Raw genomic sequence first — 6,243 nt, 5'->3', positions numbered from 1 at the left:
AGCTCTTTCATGTCTCGTGGTCGGCTTCAGAAGCGGTGTCAGTGAGAAATCAGCGAGCTTTCAGACGGAGCGTGAGTGTTTCTGGAGTGGCTCATCGCAAATAGAGGTCAATACAAACACTCACCGGCACATCACTGACAGTGTCGCTGAAAAGCAAGGCTGCTGTAAAACTCCCGGTATTTTATGGGCTGCCGCGTTGATTTTTCTTGTTTTGGGATTAGCATAGGCCTCGCTGTGTTTGTGTGACTAATGGTCTGTGCACTCCGGCTGTGAAATCACTAGACTGGGTCCTGAATAGCTTTCACATCAGTGTTTGAAGTCAGATTCCCCCTTGGGTTGTTCCTCTGGACACCACCGTTAATGCAGCCCCATCACATCTCACACAGCGGAGGCTCTCCTTTACACACAACCGTGTTTAGCGCTCCTCTGCGTCTGCACCCAGGATGACACCCGCTGTAATCTGCTCAACATTCACCGAGTTGTGTGGCCCCGGCCTCTACTGATGGCCAAATCTTGTTAACACCGAAGACACATTTGTGCAGTTAGCTGGTAAATATTGAGGTTGGCAAAGGAGGGGCAGAGAAGATGCAGCAGGGAAAAAAAATAATATATACATAAAAATCACACTCACTGGCTGAAAGTGTGGAGTTTGCTAACTCATCACCCCACAAACCCAAGGACGGGTTCTCCTCTGGACCTGCGTGAACCTGCCATCAACCGCAGTGTGCACAAAACACGTCCCTTTAAGCATCACCATGGCAACTTTGAAGTTTTTCTAAATCGAATATGAATTTTATATGCCGCTCGAGGAGGGTTTATTTGTGGGCGAGATGGTACCTTGCTTTTAAAGCCATCTCATTTACCCAGCCAAATACCACCGTGCCTCAGAGTAAGCCAGATTCCTCTAGACTGCTGTTTGCCCCGCGATACATTTTTACCCGCCGTCCTCTCCGAGGGAGAGGAGGGATGTTGGGGGCTGATGGAGGGCGTAAGTTTTAGGCTGGTGGAAGGACAGAAGGGGGAGTCGGAGTGGGGGGGACGGATGTGAACCCAATCTCCGTCCCTGATTAGGGCTTGAGCCTCTCTAGCCCCTCATTTCTTAAGTTTACCACGAGCATCAGCGCTACTCTCTTTCGGTTCTAACCACAACACTTCACCGGAGACACGGGTGTTCTGTTTGAATTAGCGTGCTAGTGGAACTTTTGAAAGGGGTTTCCGGTGAGTTTATTCATTGATTTTCATACGGAACAACATAACGGAGAAAGGTGACCAGCGTGATGTCTAAATTCTTTTTCGACCCCTGAGACCGGTGCAAATTCGGGACCATTTACAGAGACCGACTAATGGTTTTGTGCCATTCAGAAAGCCTACAGAGAGCGCCAGTCTTACCGCGGCTGTCTGAAAACAAAGCGGAGAGCCGAGGAATAAGAAGAAATAGATAAATGACCTAATGCTATGGCATTAGAGGGGCTGAAAAACTTATCACATCCATTCTCATGCAGAATGATTGTTTATTTAAGAAGGCCTGGGCTGGATGCAGAGGGGCGGCAGGGGAGTACGTGCACAGGCTTTCCCTCTGCGAGGCTGCATCTCTCGCTTTCATTAAGTGTCATTACCAGCACTTTCGGCCGGCCGGGCTGAGACCTGACATCCCCTCCGCTGATAGTTAGCCATGTATATGGATGGATTTCTGAACCCTCTTATCCACCACTGAGGAGGGGGAATTAGGCCAGTGAGACGATGGGGAAGGGGTCTTACAGGGTGAATCCCAGTCTGACTTTAATAGCAAAGATGGAGCTATTACTTCTGATGATGGGGTCGTATTCATGCTTGGCTTGTTGGTGTGCGCGATGCCGCGCGGGTTATCAACATTTTAAGCGTGAGTCAACGTTCCACTTAAGTTTTTTTTTTTTCCCTGTACGCGATCACGCGGGTCATCGGCGTTCGCGTCCGGGCGATCAGACGGATCTGACGGACCCTCGCGAAGAACCAGATCTCCGTGTCTGCCGGTTGCACAATGTACCCACGATGCCATTTAGAAATGTGCCTTACGAGCGGCATGTTATTCATTAGCAATTTTTTTCTTCCGGTTCACTCGCCGTGGCAACGTCCCCTGATTGATGGGGGGGCTTGTTCTGTTTATTTGTATATCACGGAATGAAATATTCATATTGTGCGCTTTTCTGAGCAGAAGTTATCTAGATTCAGTGAAATGGTACTCGGGATTAGATTTTCACAGCAGATTGCTGTTATTAAGGGGGAAAACGCCGACTCCTTTGAGCAGCCTTCTTCCTGGGAGGCAATCTATTTCTCTTTCATACAGCCAGAGTGCTGGACCATGGCTCTTAATGCACTGAAGCAAAAGTGCTTTGGTCCGCAACCTTTCACGCCTTCAGCTCTCCTCTATGTGATTGAATAGTTAATAACTATGAGTCGCCCCTGAAAGCTCACTTCTCCTCTTTTTGTCTGTTTGGCTGCTCTACCTGCCCATTGCTTTGTCTGGCTGCATGTCTACTTGCCCCAGATATCGAGTGGACTGATAGTCTACCTGTTCTCCAGCAGCGCCCCCTCCACCCCCAAACCTTATCCCGATCTTCGCCTCCTGCCGGGCTTCCTTGTCTGAGTTTTTAGGAATTGTGACCTGGCCTTTTTTTTTTTTTTAAACCGCTCACTGCATCCCTTCCTAGTCACCCTCACACAAACAGACATACTCACACACACCTCATTAGCCCATCCTACACTCACACACTCACAGCTCCAGCAGAATGTGACCCTGCCTAATTGTGTACCATGCTCATTTGTTCTCCCTGCATGATGTGACGATTGCTTATTTATTCTCCTCAGGGCTCCCGTCTCACATTAAAATGACTGCCTCATTTCATTCACTGCACATTTTCACAAGCTTTATTTGATAAGCGCATTTCCCCTGGCATTCAAATCCCTCCTTTCCCGTGCTTAAAAGTTATAATTTTTTTTCCGAGCCGCATTATTGTTCATACTCGGGAATGTTTCTTCAGCTAATTATCTGTGTTAGAATGTAATTTCGTCGGCACGATCCTGTTTATTCTGGTGGAATTGAGCGGCACAAAAGGGCAGATGTTAATGATGCAGTTGGAATATTTGAGGAGGCAATTGTGTATACAAAGCTGGCAGACATGGTCAACAAGAAGCTTAAGAGGGATTTGGACATTGTGGTAGCTCAGACCGAATAAGCGGGGCCAAATTTGCATTCCGTTAAGATTTTACAGCGAGTTAAAACCTTGTTTTACAAATTAAAGAGGAACCAAAAAAATAAAAAAGCCATCAGGCTTCTTGTCCAATCTTGTAATGAAGGAGTGTTTTGACAGAGAGACCGGCGTGAGAAGTAGCTGTTCATTAAAAATTTGCATAGCATTGTTACACCGGGATTTCCGCAGCTGACAGTCTGATCTCTCCTCCCGCTAGAGACTGTGCACCGACCTGGCTGAGTGACACAGCGGCTGCTGCTTGTCAGCTGGTAAGTCACTTCCTAAATGACACTTGTAATAGCGGCACAGGTGACCTAAGCAACCCATTTAAGGCGTTTCATTTTTTTTTCCTCTGCCTGAAAATTTTCATTGGTTCTGTTCAATTAATTCTCAAAAACATTAACAAAAGTTATGATGCATGCAGTTGACGTTGGCTTCGTCGCTAGATTTGATTTAAGCGGCAATTTGTCATTCCGTCATATACAACCAGAGCCTGAATGGTAAGCAAAACACGTGCCTCCAAAATATGAGAGGTATAAGAATATAAGAATGAGACACATTCCTGAGGAGAAATGAATGGGAGGTGAGCAAAAGGATGAGAAAGACAGACGCTGGCGTAAAAAAAAAAAGAAAAACAAAGAAATAAACCAATAAAGGATGTGCCTCCAATCTTGCACAAAAATGCAGTGAGTCGACGTGATTACCAGGTGGCGCAAACCTTACAAACGTTTACCCGAAATAACTAAATTACTGAAAGCTATTCACAGCTTTTGGCCTGCAACAGCTCTGCTCGGTGTTTGTTGTGATGAAGTGGCGAAAAACACCGCCGGCGTGTTGCATAGTTAGGCGCAGCTAATGTTGGCAACATGTAGACTTGATCAAGCGTTGCAGGGTTTTAAATTGATAATGCAGCTCTCAGGGCTGAGCGGCAAGAGAGCGAGCGGAGCTCTGATGCTGACTTGTTTAAATATACAGCCGTCATTAGGGGGACACACAGCGCACATTATGAGTTTCAGGAGAACGCGGTGTCAGTGATGCGACGTTGTCGAGTCGGTAATCACAGGAGTGGTGGCTTCATTCACTTCGCACAACAACAAAAAAAAAACAAAAAAACAAAAAAAACAACAACATTCAAATATATCCAATTAAAGTATCATGAAAAGAATTGCAGTCTGTGCAGATATTAAAATTCAGCGTCTCTATTAAATTTCAATGACTACAAGGCCGCGCGCATTATCCATTTTTTATAACAAACATCCAAAATAACATTTAAGTGCATTGTAACATCCATTGTTTTTGGTCTTTGATCATCCATTTATTTCATGTATTGTCTAAATGACGTCTCTTGTGCTTTAGCAGCGCTCTGACTGCCAATGGAGCCCTTTATGAGCCGGGCTGAGAGGCAACAGACATGAAGAGAGGCGTCTCAGGCAACCCCGACCCCACCGTCCCACAGCGACCAAATGCGATTCAGACTTTCGGCAGATCCAGGGATGGGAGTCCTTGTCTTTGTGCGGCATCGTGTTAACCGCATGCACATTAACTTTCCAATAAAAATCTTTCTCTTAAATAATCAATAAGATATATATTTTTACGCTTGTATAATGCATCTTTTTGTGTTGAAATATTTTTGGTTTGCTGTTGTTTTAATGTCCAGACATCTCCGTTGTCTCAAATTCAGAAGGACTGAATCAAAATTACTGACTCAAAAGTCATCATTTGTATCCACCTTGTCATTTGCCACGTGCATTCCTTTTTATCTAACTCCACTTGTTTATAGTAAAACATATAATGACGTAATTATCTACTATTGTTTATGTTGTTTTTAGTCGAATTCCTCAAAGGAATAGCACCGCTGATTTGTCTCGGGATCTTAAAAGCCCAAGAGTGAGAGGAAAATGTGGATAAACAACAGCGGCCAGTATTTTGTAATTGCTTTTATTTTTAATGTCATAAAAAAACGGATAATTTCTTTAGCAAATGGGATTCATTTAGTATCAGGGTCTTATGGTTACAACATGGATTTTTCTATATCTAATTTTCCACTTCGCTCTTTCACAATTAATGTGGAAAAACAGAGAGCAGTGCGGGTCTGTTGGAGCTTCATTCCACCAATTGTTTGTTTTCTTCACAACTTAAAAATCTCAGAAACTTTTCAGAAAGCCGCCAAGTGTCATCACCTCTGTGGAGAAGCGGGGACTCATCGCCCTGGTAACCAACTTGCGATATTAGCAAGACTGTATTTATAAAATAGCCACACATGTTTGGACAGAAATGGGAAAAAGGCTAGGAGTTGTTCTGAGCCAATCATGCCTCTGTGCATGAATTTACCAAGTTACACACACACACACGCACACACACACACTTTTCCACTATGTGTATGACACATTTAGCCGTCAACACTGAGTCTGATGTCAAGGTGAAAAGCCTTTCAAGTAAATAATACTGCTAATAAATGGATGTATGTCTCTAAATGATGTGTGAATGAGCAGTGATTGGTTGTTTGTCTCAGTATGTGGCCCTGTGATTGGCTGGTGACCTAATTCCCAAAAAACCCTGAGTGCAAGACAAATGGTACGGATAATGAATGGATGAATGGAAAAAGTGACAAAGTGATGAGGGAACACAAAAGTTGTGTGTGCGTGTGGCGATTAATTTCTTGAGATGTTTGTTGTTTATCTTCTGAGGCTTTCTCTCAGCCCCCCCGTCACCAGCCGCCACTGCCAGTCGTTTGAGTTAAATGACGATCCGCTTCACAAAATTAACAGTCATCTGGCAGGTGGCCGACGCCAAATTTTCCAACCCGCGGAGGCACCACCCCCCCTCTCCTCCTCCCATCCCCCCCCACTCGCCGCTGAGCCAGATTCTTGCCAAACGCGGGCGGACGGACGTGGAATTTCAGCCAAATAAAACAATCATAAAGGCGCCTAAATCTTAACAAGTCCGCTCTTTGTTCTTTCTCTCCACCCACTTGGCTGCGCCAAAGCGGGCATTGTTGCAGCTTTGAGGGCAGCTC

The sequence above is a fragment of the Fistularia commersonii genome, chromosome 27 (genome assembly GCF_037954325.1).
Source record: "Fistularia commersonii isolate RoL2024-O1a breed Wild chromosome 27, RoL_Fcom_v1.0, whole genome shotgun sequence".
Taxonomy (NCBI): Eukaryota; Metazoa; Chordata; class Actinopteri; order Syngnathiformes; family Fistulariidae; genus Fistularia; species Fistularia commersonii.
The sequence above is the reverse complement of the archived record's forward strand: the minus strand, read 5'-3'. Positions refer to the sequence as shown.